Source organism: Dermacentor silvarum, chromosome 1, assembly GCF_013339745.2.
Source record: "Dermacentor silvarum isolate Dsil-2018 chromosome 1, BIME_Dsil_1.4, whole genome shotgun sequence".
Taxonomy (NCBI): domain Eukaryota; kingdom Metazoa; phylum Arthropoda; class Arachnida; order Ixodida; family Ixodidae; genus Dermacentor; species Dermacentor silvarum.
In genome coordinates, this window is record NC_051154.1 from 210,207,161 (window position 1) to 210,233,957 (window position 26,797).

General features: G+C 47.5%; 3 non-coding genes across 3 annotated transcripts; all 3 read right to left on the bottom strand.

Moving 5' to 3' along the window:
* Positions 1-11,884: 11,884 nt before the first annotated feature.
* Trnap-agg (transfer RNA proline (anticodon AGG)) lies at positions 11,885-11,956 on the bottom strand. The gene has a single exon. It is a non-coding gene; the product is annotated as a tRNA-Pro (tRNA).
* An 8,647-nt stretch (positions 11,957-20,603) lies between these two features.
* Positions 20,604-20,675, bottom strand: Trnap-agg (transfer RNA proline (anticodon AGG)). The gene has a single exon. It is a non-coding gene; the product is annotated as a tRNA-Pro (tRNA).
* A 212-nt stretch (positions 20,676-20,887) lies between these two features.
* Positions 20,888-20,960, bottom strand: Trnap-agg (transfer RNA proline (anticodon AGG)). Its single transcript has one exon. It is a non-coding gene; the product is annotated as a tRNA-Pro (tRNA).
* Positions 20,961-26,797: the final 5,837 nt, after the last annotated feature.

The following is a 26,797-nucleotide window of genomic DNA, read 5'->3' on the forward strand; positions in this document are numbered from 1 at the left end:
CGCACCCTACGCGAGAATCATACCCGTAGACCAACGAGCCGAACACGTTCAGACTCAGTTGCATGTTTGCACTTTCGTAATATCTTGGTTGCGTGCAAAAATGCAGAACAATGAGCACCTTTCATCACATCTGCACTACGAGTGAAACGAAGCAGAAAAGAAAAGACAAATGTGAATAAATTTTCTTTTGTTAATTATATTTGACCACCTTCCAACTGACTGTGACAACGAACATAAAAAATGAGTGGGCTCGTCCGGGATTTGAACCCGGGACCTGTCGCACCCTACGCGAGAATCATACCCGTAGACCAACGAGCCGAACACGTTCAGACTCAGTTGCATGTTTGCACTTTCGTAATATCTTGGTTGCGTGCAAAAATGCAGAACAATGAGCACCTTTCATCACATCTGCACTACGAGTGAAACGAAGCAGAAAAGAAAAGACAAATGTGAATAAATTTTCTTTTGTTAATTATATTTGACCACCTTCCAACTGACTGTGACAACGAACATAAAAAATGAGTGGGCTCGTCCGGGATTTGAACCCGGGACCTGTCGCACCCTACGCGAGAATCATACCCGTAGACCAACGAGCCGAACACGTTCAGACTCAGTTGCATGTTTGCACTTTCGTAATATCTTGGTTGCGTGCAAAAATGCAGAACAATGAGCACCTTTCATTACATCGGCACTACGAGTGAAACGAAGCAGAAAAGAAAAGACAAATGTGAATAAATTTTCTTTTGTTAATTATATTTGACCACCTTCCAACTGACTGTGACAACGAACATAAAAAATGAGTGGGCTCGTCCGGGATTTGAACCCGGGACCTGTCGCACCCTACGCGAGAATCATACCCGTAGACCAACGAGCCGAACACGTTCAGACTCAGTTGCATGTTTGCACTTTCGTAATATCTTGGTTGCGTGCAAAAATGCAGAACAATGAGCACCTTTCATCACATCTGCACTACGAGTGAAACGAAGCAGAAAAGAAAAGACAAATGTGAATAAATTTTCTTTTGTTAATTATATTTGACCACCTTCCAACTGACTGTGACAACGAACATAAAAAATGAGTGGGCTCGTCCGGGATTTGAACCCGGGACCTGTCGCACCCTACGCGAGAATCATACCCGTAGACCAACGAGCCGAACACGTTCAGACTCAGTTGCATGTTTGCACTTTCGTAATATCTTGGTTGCGTGCAAAAATGCAGAACAATGAGCACCTTTCATCACATCTGCACTACGAGTGAAACGAAGCAGAAAAGAAAAGACAAATGTGAATAAATTTTCTTTTGTTAATTATATTTGACCACCTTCCAACTGACTGTGACAACGAACATAAAAAATGAGTGGGCTCGTCCGGGATTTGAACCCGGGACCTGTCGCACCCTACGCGAGAATCATACCCGTAGACCAACGAGCCGAACACGTTCAGACTCAGTTGCATGTTTGCACTTTCGTAATATCTTGGTTGCGTGCAAAAATGCAGAACAATGAGCACCTTTCATCACATCTGCACTACGAGTGAAACGAAGCAGAAAAGAAAAGACAAATGTGAATAAATTTTCTTTTGTTAATTATATTTGACCACCTTCCAACTGACTGTGACAACGAACATAAAAAATGAGTGGGCTCGTCCGGGATTTGAACCCGGGACCTGTCGCACCCTACGCGAGAATCATACCCGTAGACCAACGAGCCGAACACGTTCAGACTCAGTTGCATGTTTGCACTTTCGTAATATCTTGGTTGCGTGCAAAAATGCAGAACAATGAGCACCTTTCATCACATCTGCACTACGAGTGAAACGAAGCAGAAAAGAAAAGACAAATGTGAATAAATTTTCTTTTGTTAATTATATTTGACCACCTTCCAACTGACTGTGACAACGAACATAAAAAATGAGTGGGCTCGTCCGGGATTTGAACCCGGGACCTGTAGCACCCTACGCGAGAATCATACCCGTAGACCAACGAGCCGAACACGTTCAGACTCAGTTGCATGTTTGCACTTTCGTAATATCTTGGTTGCGTGCAAAAATGCAGAACAATGAGCACCTTTCATCACATCTGCACTACGAGTGAAACGAAGCAGAAAAGAAAAGACAAATGTGAATAAATTTTCTTTTGTTAATTATATTTGACCACCTTCCAACTGACTGTGACAACGAACATAAAAAATGAGTGGGCTCGTCCGGGATTTGAACCCGGGACCTGTCGCACCCTACGCGAGAATCATACCCGTAGACCAACGAGCCGAACACGTTCAGACTCAGTTGCATGTTTGCACTTTCGTAATATCTTGGTTGCGTGCAAAAATGCAGAACAATGAGCACCTTTCATCACATCTGCACTACGAGTGAAACGAAGCAGAAAAGAAAAGACAAATGTGAATAAATTTTCTTTTGTTAATTATATTTGACCACCTTCCAACTGACTGTGACAACGAACATAAAAAATGAGTGGGCTCGTCCGGGATTTGAACCCGGGACCTGTCGCACCCTACGCGAGAATCATACCCGTAGACCAACGAGCCGAACACGTTCAGACTCAGTTGCATGTTTGCACTTTCGTAATATCTTGGTTGCGTGCAAAAATGCAGAACTATGAGCGCCTTTCATAACATCTGGACTATGAGCGAAAGGAAGCAAAAAAAAAGAAAAGACAAATGTGAATAAATTTTCTTTTGTTAATTATATTTGACCACCTTCCAACTGACTGTGACAACGAACATAAAAAATGAGTGGGCTCGTCCGGGATTTGAACCCGGGACCTGTCGCACCCTACGCGAGAATCATACCCGTAGACCAACGAGCCGAACACGTTCAGACTCAGTTGCATGTTTGCACTTTCGTAATATCTTGGTTGCGTGCAAAAATGCAGAACTATGAGCGCCTTTCATAACATCTGGACTATGAGCGAAAGGAAGCAAAAAAAAAGAAAAGGCAAATGTGAATAAATTTTATTTTGTTAAATATATTCGGCTTCACAATCTCCATCTGTCACTAAACGCAAACAAAAGTGCAGTCCTTGTCTTTGCGCTTTCCGGGCTAACACAGTTATTATTAGTAAATGATCAGAGAACCATCCCACAGGTAGAGTCGCTTAAGTACCTGGGTATCACATATGATGAAAAACTTAACTGCCGTTCTCACATAGAAAATATTGCAACGAAAGGGACATGAGCCGTAGGTTTATTACGTAGAATCAGTAACCGGTGTTCTGGTATGCGAAGTGAGACATTAATTATGATCTACCGTATGTATGTACGACGATTCAAGAATTTGGCAGCATTTTGTTTTCCGGAAGTACAAAATATAAAATAAGACCACTTGTTCTTTTAGAGAGAGAAGCTCTTCGAATATGTTTAGGTCTGCCTAAATTTGTTGCTAATAATGTGTTATACCAGGAAGCGCGCTTGCCTTCTCTTCCCATGAGATTCCGCATGCTTACGGTTGAAACCTACTTAAGAACTTATGAATCGCCTCTTAGACGTACGGAATATATATTTATTAGTGAAGCAAATTCATTTTTTCAGAACGCGTGGCCACGGTTACGTACCCTACAGGTGGTATTTGTGCAGGCATAATTAGCACCTTTAAATGTTCGCATTAGTGAAATCATTCCGTTTGGTAGGTCCACATTGTCCTTTAAAATAGAATTTCCAGACATTTTCCCCAATAACGCAGAACTGTTGCCAACAACATTTTTGAATGCCCTTTTGCAAGACTATTTGGCCCATTTCCCAAAAATGTAATAGCGACTGATGCTTCCTCTTGTGAAGAGAAGGCAGGCGTGGGAATACACTCACCATCCCTCGATTGGTCTTTTTCACTTCGCCTGCCAGATTAGACATCAGTTGTTCAGGCCGAACTTCTGGCAATAGTTCTTGTGTTGCGAAAGTTACCACCACATGTTACAAAAGTTGTTATCGTCACAGATTCCCTTTCTGTATGCTGCGCGCTTAACGCCTCTACAAATTCGACAGCTTTGAACACGTTTTAAACATTAGCTCCACCCCAATTAAGGTTAGTTCATTTAGTATGGGTACCAGGCCACCGAGACATCCAACTTAATGAAATAGCTGATTCTTTAGCACGAGCTTCTTTAAAAGGTCCGGCGATGTCTATGCTGCCGGCAACTGCGCATATCACTGCAGCCAGATGTAGGCTGTTTTCTTTGACCGAAGACAAGAAAAGCCTCGCATTTGCAAAATCAACAGGCTTTATACATCTAAATTATTCTCGGAACCAACAGTAGTGTCCTAACCGGTAATTCGAAGTAACATTTACAAGGCTGCGTTGCCGTATTCCACAACTTAATTTTTACTTGCACAGATGTAGTCCGGCGGCATCCCCGTTATGCTACCTCTGCAATGAACCAGAATCCATCGATCACTCTTTATTATCGTGTTGGCGGTTTGCTAATAATCAAAAACGATATTTGGAAATTACACTTCGCAATCTAGGACTGCCGTTAAGCAGTTCAGTTATACTCTCACTTGGACCCACGGTGTTAGGATATAGCCACAGGAACGTTTGCCGAGCCATTTATAGTTTTCTCTGTGACACAAAAAGATTGTCTTATTAATATTTTGCCATTTTTCCATGATTGATTTATTTATTTTTCAATAAATTATAAATTTAGAAAATTCGAAAAGTAAAGTCAGAAAATCACAATTATAATATTATTAATAATATTATTTGGAATTTACGTCTATAACTTACTGTATTTAATTTATTATTAAGTTCACATTACTATTCATATCTAGGCAAGGCTGACGAACTTAGAATAGACTACTTTATTTCTTTTATTATCCGGTTTATTTCTCATCTTCAATTATTCATTTATTTTCCTTTTTCTATTACTTATTTATTTCTAAACTAATTTATTTTAAGCTTCCATCATAATACCACCCCGTTCGTGGCCTATCCCCCACAGTGTGTTTGTGCCATTGATTGAGGCATCATCACCATCATTTGACCACCTTCCGACTGACTGTGAAGAGGAACATAAAAAATGTGTGGGCTCGTCCGGGATTTGAACACGGGACCTCTCTCACCCTAAGCGAGAATCATACCCCTACACCAACGAGCCTTTTTTTTTTCTTTATTGCCGTTCTTTGACAAAAATACAAACACACGTACACATGAAGCGAATATGATATTTACAATGCTCTGGTGGTGTAAACGCCTGCCGTCATTTGGCTGGCGCACTTTGTTAAAAAATGTCACAGTTTCGCCCTAAGGGCGAAGCAATGAATGCGATAGCAACACAGCAATGTCGTACGAAGTAAGGTGAGCGGCTTTGGTAGCAATATGAATTGTAGTAAACATGAGCTGATTAAGTAAGCAGGTGTGCTGCGGCGTAAGTAGACCGACATGAAGAGAGACTCGATGACCACGAGAAGGCGCGTGTGAAACGCTGGTGTTGATGAGAAGCGCTTCCCGTGGGCAGCGCGTGCGAAGGGACACACCTGTAGCACTGCACTGCCGATCCGGGCAGCATTGCATGTGTAGCGTGCGTTGGAAAATGTGGCCCGACTATTACTAATTGAATGAACAAGCGTGGTGTGAGCGCACACAAACAAACATGAATAGATCACACTGAATGACTGCAGACAACGACTGTCAAAACGCTGGCAGCAAGCGCAGACGCCGCAGCGGGCGAAGGTACGTGCGGTCTATTGCTTCAACGGAAACTGAGCGGTGAATGCACAGCGCATACAAAGGTCAGAGCCGTGTCGAGATAAGAGACGGTGCGGGCGAGCGACGAGCGCGGTTGTTGGCAGAGTAGAAGTGCGCCCCCCCCCCCCCCCCCCGCTCCCTCCGGCGCTGGCTTCCCGCTTCCTTGCTTGCGCGTGGGAGATCGAGTGCGTTCGCTCTCCGTGATAGCGCACGTCTCCGCACGCTTCCGCTCGGGCATACGGCGCGCGGCGAAGATTTTATCCATGCGGAACCTCACGGGCGACGGCAGAAATCCGGTTGAAGTGTCCATATAATTGCTATCGCAATAAAACGCTTTAGACAGACGAGTCCATCTAACAAAGTTGTCCATTCAGGCTTATCTAGTCGTGCATTGGAAGCCTCGCGCAAGAACAAAATACTTTCAATAAAATGCTCTCTAGCTGGGCGAATAACCATACGTTCATGCCTGACATCCATGCGCATTTTGCACAGGCTGTGTAGAGTCAGCGCCATAAACATGTCAAAGGAACACCATCTTCACTCTCAATTGGAAGGAAACGGATGCCGTATGATGTGACAGGTAAATCCTTTTTCAGTGTACGTTGCAGAATGTCCCACAGGAAAAGTGCATCCGAGCAATCCAAGAAAACGTGTTCTATCGTCTCTGGTTTCCTACACATAACGGAGTTTATGGACCACGCCACAAAAAGGTCCTTTTTGTTGTAGCCAAGGTTTGACGGGAAGAGTTCCAGTATGCAGTTGGAAGAAGAAAGTTTTGACCCCAGACCGCACTGGCAACCGTTTCACTCGCTTCAATACGTTTACACCTGTGGTTGCTGAATAGATAGAACGGTACAAAGGAACCGGCATAAAAATATCTACTAGGTCCTTGTACAATTTTTTTCCTTCCAACAATAGCAAGATAATCGAATGAAAAGCGAGCACACAAGAATTCTACGGACCAAGCTACCTCCCGTAAAAAGCCGCGGAGACTTGCACCATTTGCCGATCTTGAGGATACGATAAACTGAGGTAACACATCTCGTAAACGTACTTGGCACACTGTTCGCAAAAAGGGATCCTTCTGATCTCGCAGGAAAAGAAATCTCGAGACAACTTGTCTCAAAAACAAATGCGCCAACCCAAGGCCCCTAGACTTCACCGATCGAAGTAAATTCGTGCGACTGGTTCTCTCCTATGTGGATCCCCATATAAATACCGCGCATGCTCTGTGTATCTTTTGGATGGTCATTCTTGACACGCACAGTGCTTGCAGCACGTACCAGATTTTCGCAAAAAGAAAAAGATTACGTACTGTTGATCGCGCGAAAATCGACAAATTCCTACCTCCAAACTTTGTTGCTTTAACTTCCTCTACTTCTTCTTGCCAATAATTCTTTGTATCACGGTAATGTTGTAGCGGTACTCCAAGGTACCGTGCAGGTGTCACGGTCCACTGCATTTTTTCAAAAAAATTCTGCTTTATCGTTCCCAGTACCATGCCAGATTCCCAATGATTTGCTCCAGTTTATCGCACTTCCGGTGACCTTGCAGAATATGTTTGCTACCTCTACTGCATTAGAGACGCTTTCCTTGTCTCGAGAGAATAGGGCGATATCGTCCGAGTAGGCTAAAATCTTTACTTCTCTGGAGGCCATTGAAAATCCCCTTATGATAGTACTACTAATAACCTTTAAGCAAAATGGTTCAGTGTATAAGGCAAAAAGTAAAGACGATAAGGCACATCCTTGGCGCAGACCGGACTTAACTTCTATCATAGCCGTTGGCTGTTTGTTAACTATTAGTTTTGTAGATACCCCAGCGTAACAAATTTTAACACCTTGCAGAAGAACAGAACCTATGTTGACATGTTCCAAAACAAGAAAGAGTGTTTCGTGCGACACTCTATCGAACGCTTTCTCAAGATCAAGTTGCAACAGTTCCACCCTACCTGAGAAAGCGTCACAACTTTCCAATATTGTTCTCGCTACATGTATGTTGGTGACAATAGATCGTCCTCTTATGCCACAAGTCTGGTGGGGAGTCTCTGTGCAAGAACCTTGGTGTATATTTTATAATCTGTGTTTGTGAGACTTATCGGGCGGTACGCCCGTACCGACAGCAATGCGTGAGGGTCTTCAGACTTTGGTATCAACACCGTGTGACTCTGACGAAAAGAAGGAGGTAGCACACAGTTATCATACGCTTCCGTAATTACTTTGTGTAAGGCAATGGCTATGTCCTGCTTAAAAGCTTGGTAGAAAGCGGCGCTGAGTTCATCTGGCCCTGGCGTTTTTCCGGAGTTGAGCGTGTCAATCGCCCATTTTATTTCTTCTACAGTGATTGATTCTTCAAGACTTTCCGTTACTTCACTCTCAAGGCTTGGCAATAGTGGCAGGAATTCATTATCAAATCCTTTTTCCCGAATAGGCTCATGCCCAAGCAGTTCGCAGTAATGCTCATAAAAGGCCCGGCGTATTGTTTCTTTGTATCGTACAACCACACTGCCATATGTTACGGCTGTTATCTCATTCCGCGAGGCATAAGCTCGTTCGTCACCGAGTGAACGCTTCGTCGGCTGTTCGCCGCACCATAACTTTTCCGCGCGTGCGCGTATGACCACACCTTTGTATCTTTCAGCTTCGACTAATTCCAACTGAGATTTAATTTCCTTTATTTCTTTCGTATACCTTCCAGGGCTATTATTTTCTAGACATCAATAAAAATTTAGATTCGTTTGCATTTCTAATTCTTTTTTCTTTTCCTCTCGTCGCAAGGCACCGGACCTTTCTATAGCGAACATTTTGACTTCCTGTTTAAAATGCTCCCACGCTTCTGCATGACTTTTGTGTTGTGTTTCGAACCATACGCGAAGTCTATCATTAACGCTGATCAAAAATGATTCATCTTCATTCAAGGAGCTTCACATTAAATTTCCACCATTCGCAGTTGAAACCAGTCGACTTTTTTGGGCCAACAGCAAAAATAACTAAGCTGTGGTCAGAAAAGGAAACAAGGCTCACTTGATATAAATTACACAGTGGTATTAGATCTGCTGAAATGTAGGCGCGATCCAACCTGGCGTGACTATTTCGCTGATAGTGGGTGAATGGTGTATCTGCATTGGCCATCACACCCCCAACGTCCTCTAAATTGTAGTTTTCTATCGCTACATTCAAGTACCGCGCACTTGCATCATGAATAGGCGGGTTCCCAACCCTGTCTTTTACGTTACAGACGCAATTGAAATCACCCATCATCACAATAATTTCATCACACTGTAAATGGGCTTCAACACTTTCAAATAAAGCCTTGCGCTCGTTCACCTTATTAGGTGCATACAAACAAATAATCGGTCATTTTAAATCTGCAAAACGCACATCGCAAACAATTAGTCGACCACCCTCGTCTGTGTAGACACTTTCTACCGAGAAGCCTAAAGCGCTTCTCGGAAATAGCGCACAACCGCCTGAAGTACCGAGTGCGTGGGACACACATACGTAGAAACGTGACCTAAATGGGCACAGCATACGATCCGTCCCTTCTTCACTATCGACTTTTGTTTCTTGTACAGCGATTACGTCAAGGTTCTTTTCCATGAACAGGTGACAAAGCTGATATTGCTTGCGCCTTCCTGCAAGGCCTGGAATATTAATTGTACCAAATCATAATGCTGTGTCTAGGTGTATTTCAATGGCAATGTGAGAAGGCGCGTCAGACCCAAACCTCTCTTAAGCAGACTACAGGCCACAGTTGACACTCACTTCGTTCGCATGCGACGTCAGTCTTCACATCCGCCGTCGTCTTATCCGGCAGCTCCATGTCAGCCTCGGTCGAAACAATTTTGGAGTACCCTCCCCTCCCCCACGGCAGTACGCCCACATACTGCGAACACTGGCTGCGGGTTCACGTCGGTCCCGACGCTGGCCCTTTTCTGTCCGCTGGGATGTTGGGGACTGGCTTGAAGCTTAACCGGCGCCCAGTCGGTGTTTTCGCAAGTGGTTCTTCGTGGCTTGCTTCAGTTGATCTTTCGTCACTTTCCACGGTATCGTCAAGCGGGCGTTTTAACGGACCTGCTCCTTTCAGTGGTTCCGTCGTGTCCATAGGACTAGGAGTGTGTCCGAGCGATTCGGTAGGCTCGTTGACTGTCTTGTTCTTGTCATCCTTGTCGGCAAGGTTTTCTTTGGCTTCAGTTGGTGAGGACTTTTTTGCAACTTCTTTGGTGTCCACATTCTTCTCAGGCTCACGAGTGCCGTCCTTCGGAGCGGGGCGTTGCACCACGCCGTCCCTTCCAGCGGCCTCTTCAGCATCGACTGCGTCCATTGTGTGCTCCTGGATGACTTCATCACTTTTGGTTGGTCCCGCCACGTTGGCGTATGTTCGCACGCACGAGCTTTCGTCATGCCCGAAGCGGCGACACATAGCACAGCGTAGCACGCGACACTCTCGCCTGATATGGCCTGTGCGGTTGCACCTCAGGCACAGCGGGGCACGCCCAGGCGCCACCAGCAGTGTCATGACGCCGGAGATCCGAAGTTGGTGCGGGAGGTCGTCGATGGTAACAGCCGGTTTGAGCTTCAGGGATACCGTACGAGTTGACGAACCTTTATCAGTGATGCCTTGAACGCGCCACCGTTCCTTGAACACCTCGGTGACCTTCCCAAAAGGGGCGAGCGCGGCACGCACGTCCTCATCTTGCACGTTGTGCAGAAGCCAGTAGAGCTTGAGCCGCACGTCCTGGCTGACTGGGTTGACCACCAGGCAGCGACGCTCCTTCACCGTAATGTCACCGAGGTCCAGTATGTTCTTCATTGCCTCTGGGCTTCTAAACGGAACTGCCCACACGTGGTTCATCTGGACGGCCCCCAAGGCGTCAACCTCGGGGAGCACTCCCAGAAAAACCAGCGTGTCTCGGAAATCATCAACTCGGTAGGGTCTTGCCTTTACGTCTCCGTGAAGAAAGAGCGTGTTGGCTACGCATGGTCCTGTAGGCCGAGGCGGCAAAATGACTTGGTAATCCTAACAATCCATAGCAGCATTCCTGTTACCGCGGCTCGGCTGAGCCGCTAAGACCGCCCCGTTGGAGCACATGAAAATACGTCCGTAGGCTATCGCGGCCGGAAGTGGAATGACCTACACCAACGAGCAGAACACGCTTCATTTCAGGTACATTTTTGCACTTTCGTAATATCTTGGCTGCAAGCAAAAATGAACAATGAGCGTTTTTGACTACAAGCGAAAGGAATAAAAAAAAGAAAAGGCAAATGGCCAGTAATTATTTTTGGTAAATATATTCGACCACATTCCGACTGCCTGTGACAAGGAAAATAAAAAATGAGTGGGCTCGTCCGAGATTTAAACCCGGGACCACTCGCACCCTAAGCGAGAATCATAACCCTAGATAAACGAGCCGCACACGCTTTATCCCAGTTACATGTTTGCACCTCCGTAATATCTTGGCTAGATGCAAGAATGAAGAACAATGGGCGTCTTTGATCGCACCTAGACTAAAAGCGAAAGGAAGCAAAAAGGGCAAATACGAATAATTAGTATTAACCGCGGAGCTGTTTAAGGCTGAGGTTGAACCGTGCCGAGCGTTGATCAGTTTTGCGAAGCGCGCGCCAGCCACAGGTAGTCGGAGAGTGGCGAGGATGAGAGAGGGAGAGCGCGCGCCGAGCGACAGGTGGGCGTAGCCAATGAGAGAGAGACGGTGGCGTAGCGGCGGCACGACGCTTTCCGGAGAGAGATAGATGGGGAGGTCTACCGAGCAGTCTGAAAGCGTGCACTTTCCGCGCAAAGCATTCCGCCGTTTGGCGACGAGTAAGGCGAGGACGAAGAAGCAACTGCCTCCGGAAGAAGTAGCGGCGCGGCAGCAAAGACGACGGGAAGCTGCTCGAGCATGGGCCCAACAAAGACGTGCCGACCAGAGTTCCGACCAAGGGAAGCCGAGGCTAAGCGACGGTGAAGATCCGAAGACACCGAGTTTCGAGTAAGGGAGGCGGCGTCGCGGCAACGGTACGAAGATACTCATCGGGAAGTAAAAGTCAAGTTGAAGCCACCAGCTCCGCTGTTTCATCAGTCTTCGTGACGTGAAGTCAGTGAAGCTGCGCTGACTTTTGTTGTTTGTTTGTTTTTGTAAATATATTCGACCACATTCCGACTGACTGTGACAAGGAACATAAAAAAGCAGTGGGCTCGTCCGGGATTTGAACCCGGGACCTCTCGCACCCTAAGCGAGAATCATACCCCTAGACCAACGAGCCGAACACGCTTTGTCCCAGTTACATGTTTTCACTTTCGTAATATCTTGGCTGCAAACAAAAGTGAGCAATAAGCGTTTTTGAGAACAAGTGAAAGGAAGCAAAAAAAAGGAAAGGCAAATGTGAATAATTATTCTTTTGTTAAATATATTCGACCACATTCCGACTGCGTGTAACGAGGAAAATAAAAATGAATGGGCTCGTCCGGGATTTAAACCCGGAACCACTCGCACCCTAAGCGAGAATCGTACCCCTAGACCAACGAGCTTTTTTTTTCACTTTTTTATTGCCAGTTTTGCAACAACACTTACACATCACAATGAGAGGTCAAGACAAGGTTACAATAAAAGTTGTCAGTGCAATGCACCTAATGCCGTCAGTCACGTGGTGACTGGCGACGTCATTGAAAGTTCTCTTAGTGTGACCAAGGGTTATACGCAGGCAATCCAAGGAGAAATAAATTCTTGTGTTTTGTCCACTTCTATTAAACGAGAGATGCTCTCTCGAAAGTACAGCCTTGCCGATCTTCCATCCGGTTCATAGTAGAAGCCAGTTATTCATGAGCGCCATATACTGTGCAGGCCAGTCAACATGATTAGATCAAAAGGTACTTCCTTGTTGTCTATTGCAAGGTCCCTTCTGTCGTGCGTGTCTAGCGGAAATTCTTTTTACAGCGTAAGCTGCTATGGGCTCATTTCAATAGCCGTTTCGGTTCACGATGGTGTCCGCCGCCTCCGCCACCACCGCTGGTGGCCGTCACCACTATCGCTGGAAATGCGAAAAGTAGCCCGTCCTCACCGGGATTGAACCCAGGCAGTCGGATAATTTACCACTGAACCACGCAAACGCTTGCCTTCAGGCAGAGGGAAAATGCCCTATAAACGTGCCCTAGGGAGGCGCGCAGGCGCAGTCGACCCGAGCCTCCGCCAGTATGGTGGCGCCATCTAGTTAAGGCACCTGCAAACCCAACGTGAGCGTGCTGAGGCGCAGACGAGATGCGCTCCAGACGAGGCGCGCAATTAACGCAATCCCCCGCCTCCGCCAGTATGGTGGCGCCATCTAGTTAAGGTGCCTGCAAACGCAGCGTGCGCAGGCGCAGACGACGAGATGCGATTCAGACGAGGCACGCAATCAACGCGATCGCGATGTGAGATGTGCGCCACGTATTCTAGATATCTCTTCGGTACACGTTATGGCGTCTCCTCGCAAGGTACGAACCGCTGCTGAAGAAGCGAATCGTAGAGCTACGTTCGCGGCTACAACCAGGCATCATCGGGCTCATCATCAGTGCTGTGTAGAGAGTATTACAAGCCGCAGCTCGCCGTCGTCGCCGGGCGGACAGTTCAGATCGTTCTCGTTGAAACGAGGTGAAGAGACTTTGCCGCGAAGACCCTGTTGTGCGTGGTGCCGAAAGTGGAGCTACTCTTGAGCCGCTCCACCAGCTTACGCTGTTGGAGCGGCAACACATTCCAAAATTAGACCCACTCCAAACAGTGAAGAAAAACATGATCGATGGTTTCCGGTTGTTTGCAAATAAAACAGTTAGAACCCCCTTGGCATGTAAAGCCCAGGCCCCTCTAGGAAATTTCTTACAGGAAGCGTTCCGGTATGCAATTTGAAAAAGAAACATTTAGCACTTTGCGCTAATTGCATTCTCTTAACCCTTTTTAGGACATTCTGACCCTTAACATTCTTTGAGGACAAGGGAATCGGCAACACTATATTACATACGTCTTTAAACAATTTTCCCTTTGTTACTGAATACAAATAATCATTAGAAAAACGAACACATAGAAATCGCACACTTGCTACTACTTCCCTAAAGTAACCTTATACCGTACCCGACATGACATGGGTGCTAATAACATACTTAAGTAACAGTCGCCCTAATCTTGCCTGGCACATAGTTTGCAGGAATGGATCGCTTACCTCAAGAAAAAGAAAAACCTGTTCACTAACTGCTTGAGAAAGAGATGTACTAGCCCAAGTCCCCCACACTTTATACTCCTAAACAAATTTGTGCGATGGCACCTTTCCTAGGTAGACCCCCACACAAAGACCGCAAGAACCTATGCAATTCTAAACATTTGCCCTAGAATAGTACATCACTTGCATAACATACCATAATTTAGACAAAAAAAACGAGTTACAGCTGGTAGCCCACACACACAGAGAGATAATTAGCCCTCCAAGCATTCGCCTTTTCAGGTAAGATTTCTGCTTGTTGCTGCCAGTTGTCATTGTTCTTGTAGTACTCAAGTGGCATGCCAAGGTACTTCACAGGCAATTTCTGCCGCACAACGTTGGCAAAATGTCAGGGGTCGACGGCCACACTCCATGCCAAAACCCTATGCACTTTCCCAAGTTTACACGGCTTCCTGTAACGTCACTAAACATTTTAACAGCTCTAATAGATTCTTCAATGCTTTCGTAATCGATACAACATACCACAACATCATCGGCATATGCGAGCAATTTGACTTCTGAAAATTGTAAACAAAAACCATGAATACCATTTATTTGCAAGTACCGACAAGCTTAAAGTTTCAATATAAATGCAGTACAAACGTGGACTGACAGGGCAGCCCTGGCGCACGGAACGCTGAACTTTGATGGGGCCCCCCAATGCCCCCAATGCCTTGTTAATAATTAATCTGGTAGACCAATTCCAATACGCCAGAACTACACAGTCCAAGTTGATGGCTCCTACATAATGTGTTCCAATATGGCCAACAAAATAGCATGAGCTACGCAATCTAATGCCTTCTCCAGCTCCAACTGGAGTACGGCCACGCAAACTTCAAGGGAGTCGCAACACTCAAGAACAGACCGCATCTTGTGAACATTCGTAGCTATATTGCGACCCTTAATTCCGCACGTTTGGTGCGGGCTGACTTGGTCCTTAATAACTGACTGAAGTCTAGTTGCTAAACATTTCATTAAAATCTTGTAGTCCACATTTGTGAGTGTTATTGGACTGTATGATGTTACAAGCTTCAGCCTGTCTACATCGCTGTTTTAGGAAACAACACCGTGTGGGATTCACCGAACAACGGCGGTAATACCATACGGCCGTACGCTTCGTTAAAAACTGCTACGAGTGCCTCTGACAATTCCTTTTTTAAACCGCAAGCTTCTACCACGCAGCGCACAGCCCATCAGGGCCAGACGACCCTTGCCAGGATTCAAATTATCAATCGCGTGTTACACTTCAAAAACAGTTATCGGCGCTTCTAATCCAACTTTCGTTTCATCACTCAGTTGAGGCATGCGTGCTAAAAATTCGTTTTATTACGTTCCGGTCTACCTGCCTAAATGCGAATAGATTTTCATAGTGCCGAAAGAACGCACGTGCTAGGCTATCGTTACCTTAACTTCGTTACCGCCCACATCGATCACGTCAGTATGATTGCGTCGTGCGTGCGCTTTTTCCAGTCCAAGCGCCCTTTTTGTGGGCATCTCCCCTACAGCAAATGACTCGGCTCTAGCCCGAACAATCGCTCCGCGAAAGCGTTCCTTGTCACGCAGTTCAAGTTTCTGTTTGATATTCCGTATGTCACTTTTGAATGCTCCCGGCTCTTGCAAGTTTTCCAAGGTATTTCTTAGTTTTTTTTTTCGCTCTTTTTTTTTTCTTCATACTTTAGTGCGACGGAACGATTGATAGGTTTTGTTTTAATCCGCTGTTTAAACTTTTTTCCATCGTTCTGCCAGTTTACCCTCTCCGCTCATTAGAATTTTTTTTTCGATGCAGACCAACACTTCTACTAAACTGTCATCAGTGGTTAATATTGAATTCATTTTGCACAGCTCCCAAGAGAAGCTGTCGTCGTTTTTCTTTCTTCCTGTGTCACATTTAACTAGACAATGATCAGTGAAGGAAATAGGATAGGCACTATAACTGTTACACATTGGTATTGCTGCAAGCGACACGTAAATTCGATCTAAACGAGCATGACTGTTTCCTTGAAAATGCGTAAAACGCACATTCCGCGTCCCCATCGTACAATCAGCCACGTCCTCTGATTCGCATTAATTAATTATCTCGGCGAAGATATCCCCACTTTTATCGCTTTTTGGACCTCTATATGACCAGTCACGGGCACGGAGAACACAATGAAAATCACATAAAAATGCCATAAGCTTATCAACAGACATAAGCTCCTTTAACTTGAAAAAAAAAGTTGCGCCCGTTCTTCTAACGCATTTGGTGCATAAATACACATGAAAAACCATTCCAAAAATTACACAAAACTAATCTACCCGATTGACATGAAAAGAAACCTTGCACTGTGAGGCCCGGTAACTTCTTAATGAACAAAACAAGACCAGCCGACGCCCCTATGGCGTGGCTCACTATTGCATAATAACGTGACGTAAACCGCTTCACCATGCTCCGGGTCTCCTCGTCACCATCCGCTTTTGTCTCTTGCACAGCTAGCACAGCAAGGTCATAGTCCACCAGCAGCCTACACTTGGCTTTGCTTTCGCTTGGCGGCCAGACCATGAACGTTTAGCGTGGCCAATCTAAGGGTCGCGTTGGGAGCCACAGTTATCTAGTGAAAAAAATGGGCCCGGAGCATGGTGCTTAGCGTCTAGCACTCCACTAGACGCATCCAGCGCCACCCGGTGGACCAGTACCACTGGAGAGCGGTGGTGGCTTGTTCTGAATCTTCTTTTCTGTGGTAATGATGTTGGGATGTGGCTTGTAGCTGCTGCGCCAGCCCACAGACGTCTGCGAAGGCGGCCCGTCGTCGCTACATCGTTGGCTCGCTGCGTTGCTGCCTGCAGCCTGTTCAAGAGGACGTTTAGCCGAAGCTCCGACGTTGCTACCGATTGCCGACAGGTCTTCCACTGTCTCCATTGACACGCATGCTTCCGTTGGGCTGCTTGTGCTTTCTTCCTTGGTCTAGTCCGCTGTATCTTTTGTAACTTCTTTGGTAGCCTCGTCGTTATCTGCTCGTGTGTCCTTCCCGAAAGCTCGTGCAAGCGCCCCACCCCGTCTGCCGCACTTGGGGTTGCCTGATCCCCAGGGACTTTGGCCGCATCATCGGCCGCATCCATCGCCAACTGCGCAGCGTCGTCTCCCTGGTCCTCTCTGGTTTTGGTCAGCGTGACCAAAACGACGGCATTGCGAGCACCGAGGAACATTGCACTCCCGACGTAGGTACAGTACGGTCCACTCTTATAGCGCGTGGCCAGCGGCCCGCGTGGCGCTCACTGGCGGCGAGATTTGTAAACGCGGCGCATGCACATAAGTTCGTAAGGGCGGCGCGTGCCCCGATTCGTCTGCTACTTCTCCGCCCCTGCGCTCGGCAAGCGCTGTAGAGCGCATCCGTCTTTCCGCGGTGCAATTCATCCAGCCGCCACTCTGCCTGTGGCTCGTCGAGTAATTAGCCAGCAGAAAAAACCATGCTTTTATTTGTAGCTTCAGTCTATCGCCAGTTTTAATTCGACTCGGTTCTTGCTCGTTGAAGCAGCGTCCGCAGAAGCTCCATGGTTCGGATATTTGCGATATCAATTGGACGTGCATTTTTATGAAAATTATTCTGTTACACCAACATCAACATCAACAGTGAAATAAGGTGTGTATAGAGTGACACATGAAAGTAAACGTGAAGACGAAAATTTGTCCATTTTATTTTTGTGACAGAGGGTATATGGGGCTAGAACTAGCCGCACGGCTTTAGAAGGATGCAAAGCTGGTGTGGTAGCACACGTCCATGCTCTGTAAAACGCAAAAAAAGAAAAAAAAAGAAAACGCAGAACTGGTGCAAGGAAAATAGGACCAAGTGCTGCTCTCATCTGAGGAAATTTACACAAATAATGGTTTGGAAGCAACCCCTAAATATGAAATTCTGCAAAGGTGATAACGAAGCCTGTCCCTTCCGCAACCTTGTGCCAATGCTCACCGATAAGCTACTCATATGTTTTTCACATGCTGCTCGCATCAAATGGCCACTTTTCGTAACAGACAAGGCAATTCAAGCCCAATGCAGCGAGCATATCAATCTTGCCCTTCCAACCATAAAATGACCGCCTATTCAGCAAGAGGGAGGCAGGGTTGTTATCAGTTGTTTCACACGGCGAAAAAAAAGTCGGGGTAGCTTGCACTAGTGACGCAAGGCTAAAGACACAGCGGAGCTGATCGGTTCCTAGCCGGTCCTGGCTATACGAAGTGATGCTAAGTTAAACGAAGTAATGCCAATGGATGCTAAATTATACGATGTATTACCAAGCGTTCTCGTCTTCTCTCACGTCGGGATCGTCTCGGAGCCGACGCTTTCTTTCCCGATCCCTAGCATTCTCTCGCTGGACGTACTCGGGGTCTCCGGCTCGCCGTTGTCGTTTTGCAGCGGCTTCTTCGGCTAACCGAGCTGGGTCCAATCGGCCTCGACGCTGGCAGCCTCGCTTAGCAGCGCACCGCGATTCTTGGTAAGCGGCTTCTTTCACGGGACTGCCAACCTTCCTTGGTTTCCCCATGGCTACGTGCCGCGATTCTTGGTAAGCGGCTTCTTCCTCGGCAGTGCCAACCTTCCTTAGTCTCCCCATTCCTACGTCTGGCGCGCCGCCGCCACGCAACCGCTTTCATACGGAACGAAGGAGCGCATGCACAGTTGGCCATGACGTCACGTCTCACGCTCGGCGCATGCACATTAGTGCGCAGCTGGTGGCGAAGTCGTAGGAGAAGTGGGGCGAAAGCTATGCACAGTGTACGGGCGGCGAGCGCAGACGCGCCGGGATGACGTCACGGCACATGCGAAGTAGCCCGCAGATGGCGGGAGCTCGGCGGAGATTACGCAGACATATTACGCTCGGCATAAACAACTCCGCTGTTAAAAAAAAGTCGCAGTTTCGCCCGAAAGGCGAAGCATCGATTGCGATAGCAAATTAGTAGAGAGCTATTCGCAGCAGGGATAGTAGTTTTATCGGCTGCATAAACTTGGACACATTGGCTTACTAACTGAATTAACAATCGTGGTGTCCGCGCACACAAGCAAGCATAAATAGATCACACTGAATGAGCGCAGCCAACGACTGTCAAAACGCTGGCAGCAAGCGCAGGTTCGCGCGGTCTATCGCTTCAACGTAAACTGAGCAGCGAATGCACAGCGCATACAAAGGTCAGAGCTGTGTGGAGATAAGAGACGGTGCGGGCGACGGGCAGAGGAGAAGTTGTTGGCAGAGGAGAAACTGCCCCCCCCCTCCACCCCCCCTCTTCATATTTCTTGCTTTCGCGTGGGAGATTGAGTAGCAAGATACGCCTTTGGTGCCGGAGCACAGCGCTGCCCCGCCTCCCTTCCTTCCTCCCATACCCCCACGGCCTTTCGCGCGACGGTCGCGTTTGCTTTCTGCCGTGCGTTCGCTCTCCGTGATAGCGGGCGGGGGAGTTCGCCCTCCGTGATAGCGCGCGTCCCCCGCGCAGCTTTCGCTCGCGCATACGGCACGCGGCTACGATTTTATCGCCCTTCAAATCTATACGGAACCTCACGGCGACGGCGACGACGGCGACGACGACGACGGCAGAAATCCGGTTGAAGTGTCCATATAAGTGCTATCGCAATAAAAGCCGGAAGGGCCAGCGCTCGCTAGTGCGCGCCTTGCGCCGGGGCGCAGCAGTAGCAGACGACGCGGGGCACGCACCGCCCTTATGAATCTATGCGCACGCTCCGCGTTTCCAAATCTCGCCAGCAGTTAGCGCTCCGCGGACCGCCTGCCACGCGCTCGCGCGTTCCCTCTAATAGTGGACCGTACTGTACATGACCAGTGCCTTGTCAGCGCAAGCACTGCATTGGTTCGACTAGGGTCAGTTCGCCGGCGACCCTGATTTGGTGCGGGCGATCTTCCACCTTCGCGCCGCTCTTGAGCTTGAGCAGCACGGACGGGGTAGTTGTCGCCTTGTCACTGATTCCTTGAACATCGCTTTCGGGTGACCTGGACGACCTTTCCAAAGGCCGCCAGCGCCGTTCTTACGTCTTCATCGGCCACACTATGTATTCACCAGTGAAGACGCAGCCGCACCTGCTGGTCTTGAGGATCGACCACGAGGCAGCGCTGCCCCTTTACCTTCAGCTCCTTGACGTCCAGCAGCCGTTTCATAGCATTGGTGTTGTTCATGGTTACAGCCCAGACGGAGGTGCCGGCCCCTCCGGCAGCAGTCCTGTTGGGCCAAGAGTGTCCCGAAAATCCCCAGCTCTGTAGGGCCTAGCACGGTGTTAGAACCGTGGGGCCTAGCTCACACGTCGCCGTGCAAAAATATGGTGTTTATCACGGCGCGTCCCTTTGGCAGGGGAGCCAAAATAATGTGATAGCCTGTGTCGTCTTCGCTGTTCACCCTGTTTCCGAGGCCAACACGGGCAGCTATCGCCGCTCCACTGGAGCCCACGATTCTGCGGACCGCCTAGCTCGGCTGCTGGAAGCAGATTGTAGACCAACAAGCCGAACATGCTTTATCCCATTTACATGTTTTCACTTTCGTAATATCTTGGCTGCATGGAAAAATGAAGAACAATGACAGCGTCTTTGATCACATCTGGACTGCAAGCGAATAGATGCAAAAAGAAAAGGCAAATCTGAATAATTATTCTTTTGTTAAATATATTCGACCACATTAGGACTGACTGTGACAAAAGGAAAATAAAAAAAGCCGAGCGGGCTCGTCCGGGATTTGAACCCGGGACCTCTCGCACCCTAAGCGAGAATCATACCCCTAGACCAACGAGCCGCACACGGTTTACCACAGTTCCATGTTGTCACTTTCGTAATATCTTGGCTGCATGCAAAAATGAAGAACAATGACAGCGTCTTTGATCACATCTGGACTACAAGCGAAAGGATGCAAAAAAGAAAAGGCAAATCTGAATAATTATTCTTTTGTTAAATATATTCGACCACATTAGGACTGACTGTGACAAAAGGAAAATAAAAAAAGCCGAGCGGGCTCGTCCGGGATTTGAACCCGGGACCTCTCGCACCCTAAGCGAGAATCATACCCCTAGACCAACGAGTTTCTTTTTTTTTTTTTATTGCCTGTTTCATAACATATAGGGTGTTTCAGCAAACACTTTCAGAAATTCTCAAAGGTTGCCTGTGGCAGATAGCACAATTCTAGTTCATGAGCTGGTCTACTCGAGGAGGCGGACATTACTTGCACAGGAAATTGAAATGCATAATCGAATAATTAGCAGAAATTCACTGATTAAGTTTTTAACTAATTACCTGATGGCCTATATTGCAATTTACAAATTGTAGCCGTGGAGTTTGCAAGGCGGATGCGCTTCGTATTATTTCTCTGGATGACACCAGTTTCTAGATATTAATTCCCGAACTTCGCGGAGAAATGCACTGGTGTTCCAGTTAATTTTGAGCTTCAATGCATAAAGCGACGTTTTGTTAAGAAGCCTAAGCTTTTTTTTGCCAACTTATGGCACTCCCAGTGAGAGTGCAAAACCTTCTTGCATCCTTGACTGCCTCCCGAATGCTCTTTTGGTCAATGCAAAAAAGTGCGATGTCACCTGCGTAAGCTAATATTTTTCTTCTTTCTGGAGTTTTACGTGCCAAAACCAGTTCTGATTATGAGGCACGCCGTAGTGGACTCCGGATTAATTTCGACCACCTGGGGTTCTTTAACGTGCGCTACAACGCAAGCACACGGGCGTTTTTGAATTTCGCCTCCATCGAAATGCGGCCGCCGGGGCCGGGATTCGATCCCGCGACCTCGTGCTCAGCAGCGCAAAGCCTTAGCTGACTGAGCCACCCCGGCGGGTAAGCTAATATTTTTACCTCTTGCGTTAAAAGACGGTAGCCGCGAATATTTTCGTTTTCCCGTACCTTCAAACAGAAAGGTTCAAGAAAAATTGCAAAAAGTAAAGGCGACAAAGGGCACCTCTGGCGCACACTGCTTTATTTTCACTAATTCTTTTGTTGATTACCAGGTGAGCAGAACAATTCTCATAGGCCATGGCTACTCCGTCCTGAATCACTTTTCCTAAATTAATCTGTTCTAACACTGAGAGGAGTATGCTGTGAGCAACCCTGTCATAAGCTTTTTCGAGGTCTAATTGAACCATTGATGTACGCATTCGAGGTTTGCGTCGCAGCACTCCAATATATTCCTAGCGACGTGAATATTCGACATTGTTCTTTTTCTGATACCACAAGTTTGGTGAGGGCCTACTATTAACTTTATAACTGTCTGTAGCCTTTTTCCGAGCACTTTCATGTAGATCTTATAACCCACGTTCGTGAGGCTATAGGCCTGTATCCATTAACAAATTGGAGCTTTACCGCTTCATTGGATTTCGGTATAAGTACGACATGACTTTTCCTGAATGATGGCTGCAAGTGCTTAGTTTCATGAGCTTCCGCAACAACACAGTAAAGTATCTCGGCTATTTCCGCCTTGAAAGTTTTATAGAATGAAGCTCCTAGGCCGTCAGGTACAGGCGCTTTTCCTTTACTCAAGTCTTCAATGGCTTCTTTAATTTCTTTGGCCGTGATTGGCCTCTCGAGTCCCTCTTTAATTTCCTCTTCTAGTTTCGGCAGAAGCGTTAGAAAGGTGTTTATAAACTCTGCCGTAACGGGCACCTGCCTACCCAGCAAAGCTCGGTAGTGTTCAACGAAAGCTTTTTCAATGACTTCTTGGTCCTTGGACATTGCGTCGTTAAACCAGATTTCTTTAATTATGTTCTTGGAAGCACAACTTTTCGTCACTCAGCGCGCGCTTAGTTGGCGTTTCTCCGAGCCACAGTCGCTCGGCTCGTGCTCTTATCGCAGCCCCTTGATAAGTTTCAGCGTCCAACGTTTCAAGTTCGCATTTAATTTCTCGTATCTGCTAAGAAAAAAATCCCGGCACTGTGCACTCCGCGTTTAGAAAGTAATCCAGCATGTTTTGTAGTTCTTTCTCTCTTTGTTTAGCTTTATGACGTATCACGCAAGCCCTCTCGATCGCACTCATTTTCGCATCAATATTGAACAGCTCCCATAGCTCAGCATAGTTTGATGTGACATCCATTTGCATTCCGTCAATTTTTCCTTTACAGTTTTTACGAACCATTCATAACTTAAGATGGTGTTGTTCATTTTCCAAAGTTCCCAGTTAAAGTTAGACCCTCTAAGCTTCTCGCCCACTGTACACGTTACCAGGCTGTGGTCACTGAAGCTCACATGCTTTACTGTGTAGCTAGTGACCGTGCGCGCGAGGATTGCTGATACGTATAGACGGTCCGGTCGAGCGTGACTCTCACCTTGAAAATGAGTAAAAAGAACTCCTGTTTCCGCTTAAAACGTTTCCCACGTCTACTAAATCATAGCCTGCCATGATTGCGTTGAGTTGATGCGCACTTTTATCGCGTACTACAGTATTCGGCACCCTATCTTCGGACATGCATACACAATTAAAGTCTCCGAGAACGACGACATTTCTTTCACATTCCAGAAGTGTCTCAACATAGTGAAAAAATATTTTCCTATCACAAACTTTGTTCGGAGCGTACACACAGATCATTCGCCAACCAACATCATTTAAAGAGAAGTCACACAGTACCAATCGCCCATCTTGGGCCGTCATTACAGATTGTTCAACAATGCCTATTGAATTACGCAAAAATAAAAGACAGCCACCGGCCTTGCCTACCGCATGACAAACACAAATGCTGTAACGCAATTTAAAAACATCGACCATTTTGTCCGTTTGCTCTTCGCTTTCAATTTTCGTTTCTTGAACCGCAAAAACGTCTATGTCATTTTCCAGCATCAGGCGACTTAATTGGGCTTGCCTCCGTCTGGCCGTTAACCCGCGTACGTTAAGCGTGCCAATACGTAATCCTAGCCCATGATTATTTGCCATGGAAAGAGAAGAGCAAGCGAAAACACAATAACTTTATGGAATCAAAGCTAGTGTAACTTACCAAATATTCTCTGCACTCTTATAAGCTCCGTCGCATGCGACGAAGCCACGACGTCTCGCTCTTCGGCACACATCATTGACCTCGAACGTTCCGTAAACCCGAGTCACAACTTAGCGTTTTACGAGAACAGCACCCCGCTACTGCGGAGGAACTGTCGGCGTTGTATCCTTGTCTGGAGGAACGGCCGGCGTCTGCCGCCCGTCCGAGGGAACTGCCGGCGTCTGCGCCCGTGCGAGGGAACCGCCGTTGTTTGCCGTCCGTCTGGGGGAACTGCCGGCGTCTGCCTCCTGTTTGTCGGAACGTTTGGTTTGGGCTTAAGCGTAGACCGGCGGAAAAAGGAAGCCTTCGAGGGCGGCCCTTCGTTGCTACCAGCGTCGTCTTGCTCAAGCGTGCCTTCCACGTCGGTGATTTCCAGGGGCCTCTTTGAAACCGCGATGGCTTGGACATTTTTCTCGCAAGACTCTGAGTACGGCCGCGCCAGGGTCGCCCTGTCGTAGAACGCCCTCGGTATCCACCGCATTTTCTGCGCTTTCATACACCATCGCATTTTCGGCAGCCGGTTCACCTTGCGCTTTGTTGTCCTTAACCTCACTGCTGCCCTTGGTAGGTTGGCACTTGTCGCTAGCCGAGACGACTGGCTTCTCTTGCTTGCCTTGTGGGTCACCACCCCCTCCAGCAGTCTCTTCCGCGTCTGACTGGTCCATCAGGTGCTCGTCAATGGCGTCGCTCCGGCCCGGCCCAGTCACGTTAGCTTAGCTTCGCACGCACTGGGTCTCGTCGTGGCCAAAATGACGACAGAGCCCACAACGTGGCACACGGCACTCGCGCCATATATGGCCGGTGCCACGGCACCGGTGGCAGAGCGGAGGTCTGCCTGGCACGATCACGAGTGCATGGTCTTCTGATACTCGTAGCTGATGCGGGATGTCTTCCATGGTCATACCAGCCTTTAAGCGGAGGGATACAAGTCGCGTGTGAGAGCCTTTGTCTCCGCAACCGGGCACTCGCCACCTCTCCCTGGATATTTCGGTCACAGCGCCGAATGGAGCCAGGGCTGCTCTGACGTCTTCGTCGAGGGTCGTGTGAAGCAGCCAGTAAAGCTTCATTCTGATGTCCTGGTTGCAGGGGTCAATCGTGACGCAGCGATGTTCCTTAACGCTAAACGCCTTGGCCGACAAAAGCTTCCTTTTCCCGACATCGTCCTTGAATGTTATAGCCCAAACATGGTTCATCTGATAGGCCCCGAGGGCCACCACCTCCGTCATAAGCTTATAGCAGTCAAGCGCATCGCGAAAATGTTCAACAGGATATGGCCGGGCCTTCAAATCACCATGCAAAAACAGGGTATTACACACGGTCGTACCTGATGGCAGCTGAGGCAAAACAAGTTGGTAATCCTGTGAAGACGTTTCCGTAAGCCTGCCACCGCGGCCCTGCTGGGCCGCTGAAACCGCCCCTTGGGAGCGAAACATTCCGTGACCGTTCGCTATGGTGTCCGGAAGTGGAATAACCTAGACCAACGAGTTTACTTTTTCATTTTGCCTGTTTCTGACATGTAGAAAATAAGAAATCAAAGAATGTCGATTAACTAAGAAAAAGTTACTAATTAAGTTTTTCATTATTTATTTTATGGCCCATATTGCAATTTACAAATTCTAGCCGGGGAGTTCACAAGGCGGATCCACTTGGAACGAATTGTCAGGATGACACCAGTTTCGAGATAATAGAGAGTTTTAGAATAGGGGCCCCAAACGTTTTGGGGCCCCAAAGAAATAGCGTCGACACCACTGCGCATGCGCGAGACACTAACTGCGTTTGGGTTTTGCGTTGGGCATGCTATTTCGCCGATTTAGCGGGAGCCGCAAAAGCAGCCCCAAAAGTTTTGCATCAACAAACATGGCGGCGCCCATCGAAGCGGCGGCTCTCCGAGTACCAAACTCGGCTTGATTCGTGGTAACGCGGGAAGTTCGTAAGCTAGGAGAAGTGACTGCGGTTATCGCTTTCTCTCAACTCATGAACCAGCTCATGAACTAGAATTGTGCTATCTGCCACAGGCAACCGTTGCAACCGTGTGCGTGTGGGGGTGTGTGTGCGTGCGTGCGCGTGTGTGTTCGTGTGTGTGTGTGTGTGTGTGTGTGCGTGTGTGTGTGTGTGTGTGTGTGTGTGTGTGCGTGCGTGCGTGCGTGCGTGCGTGCGTGCGTGTGTGCGCGTGTGTGCGTGTGTGTGTGTGTGTGTGTGTGTGTGTGTGTGTGTGTGTGTGTGTGTGTGTGTGTGTGTGTGTGTGTGTGTGTGTGTGTGTGTGTGTGTGTGTGTGTGTGTGTGTGTGTGTGTGTGTGTGTGTGTGTGTGTGTGTGTGTGTGTGTGTGTGTGTGTGTGTGTGTGTGTGTGTGTGTGTGTGTGTGTGTGTGTGTGTGTGTGTGTGTGTAAATCAACGCACACGTGAAAATTCCTTTAATGCTGACGTTTGGAATGCACCCCTCCACCCTCCCCCCCCCCAATCAAATCGAAACGTCAGCAATATATTTTAAGTACAGTGTCCACACACTACAGGTCAACAATATGTCGCAAGACATAAAAATTTATATAAATCCCTCCTTCATACCGGAAATACATATAATTTTATACACGCATACATTGTATATACGCCCCATGTCATTTTCACCGGACAAAATGTACGTGCACTTATAGCGCTTACCGCTGACACCATTGAACTGTTCTAGCCACTGTAATTGAATGAAGTGCCAAAGAAAAATTATGTACAGGGAGAGCGTCGTCGCCGAGGGGTGCGTCGTTTTTTACCACCGCAATTTCTGCGTCCGACCCCAGTACAGCTATACTACGTAACACGGGCCAGCGCTTCTTCACACCACCTTCTTTCATTTCTTTCACTTGACTTTTGACGTGTTCGGCATTGTTGTAGCATCTATAGGCGACCGAA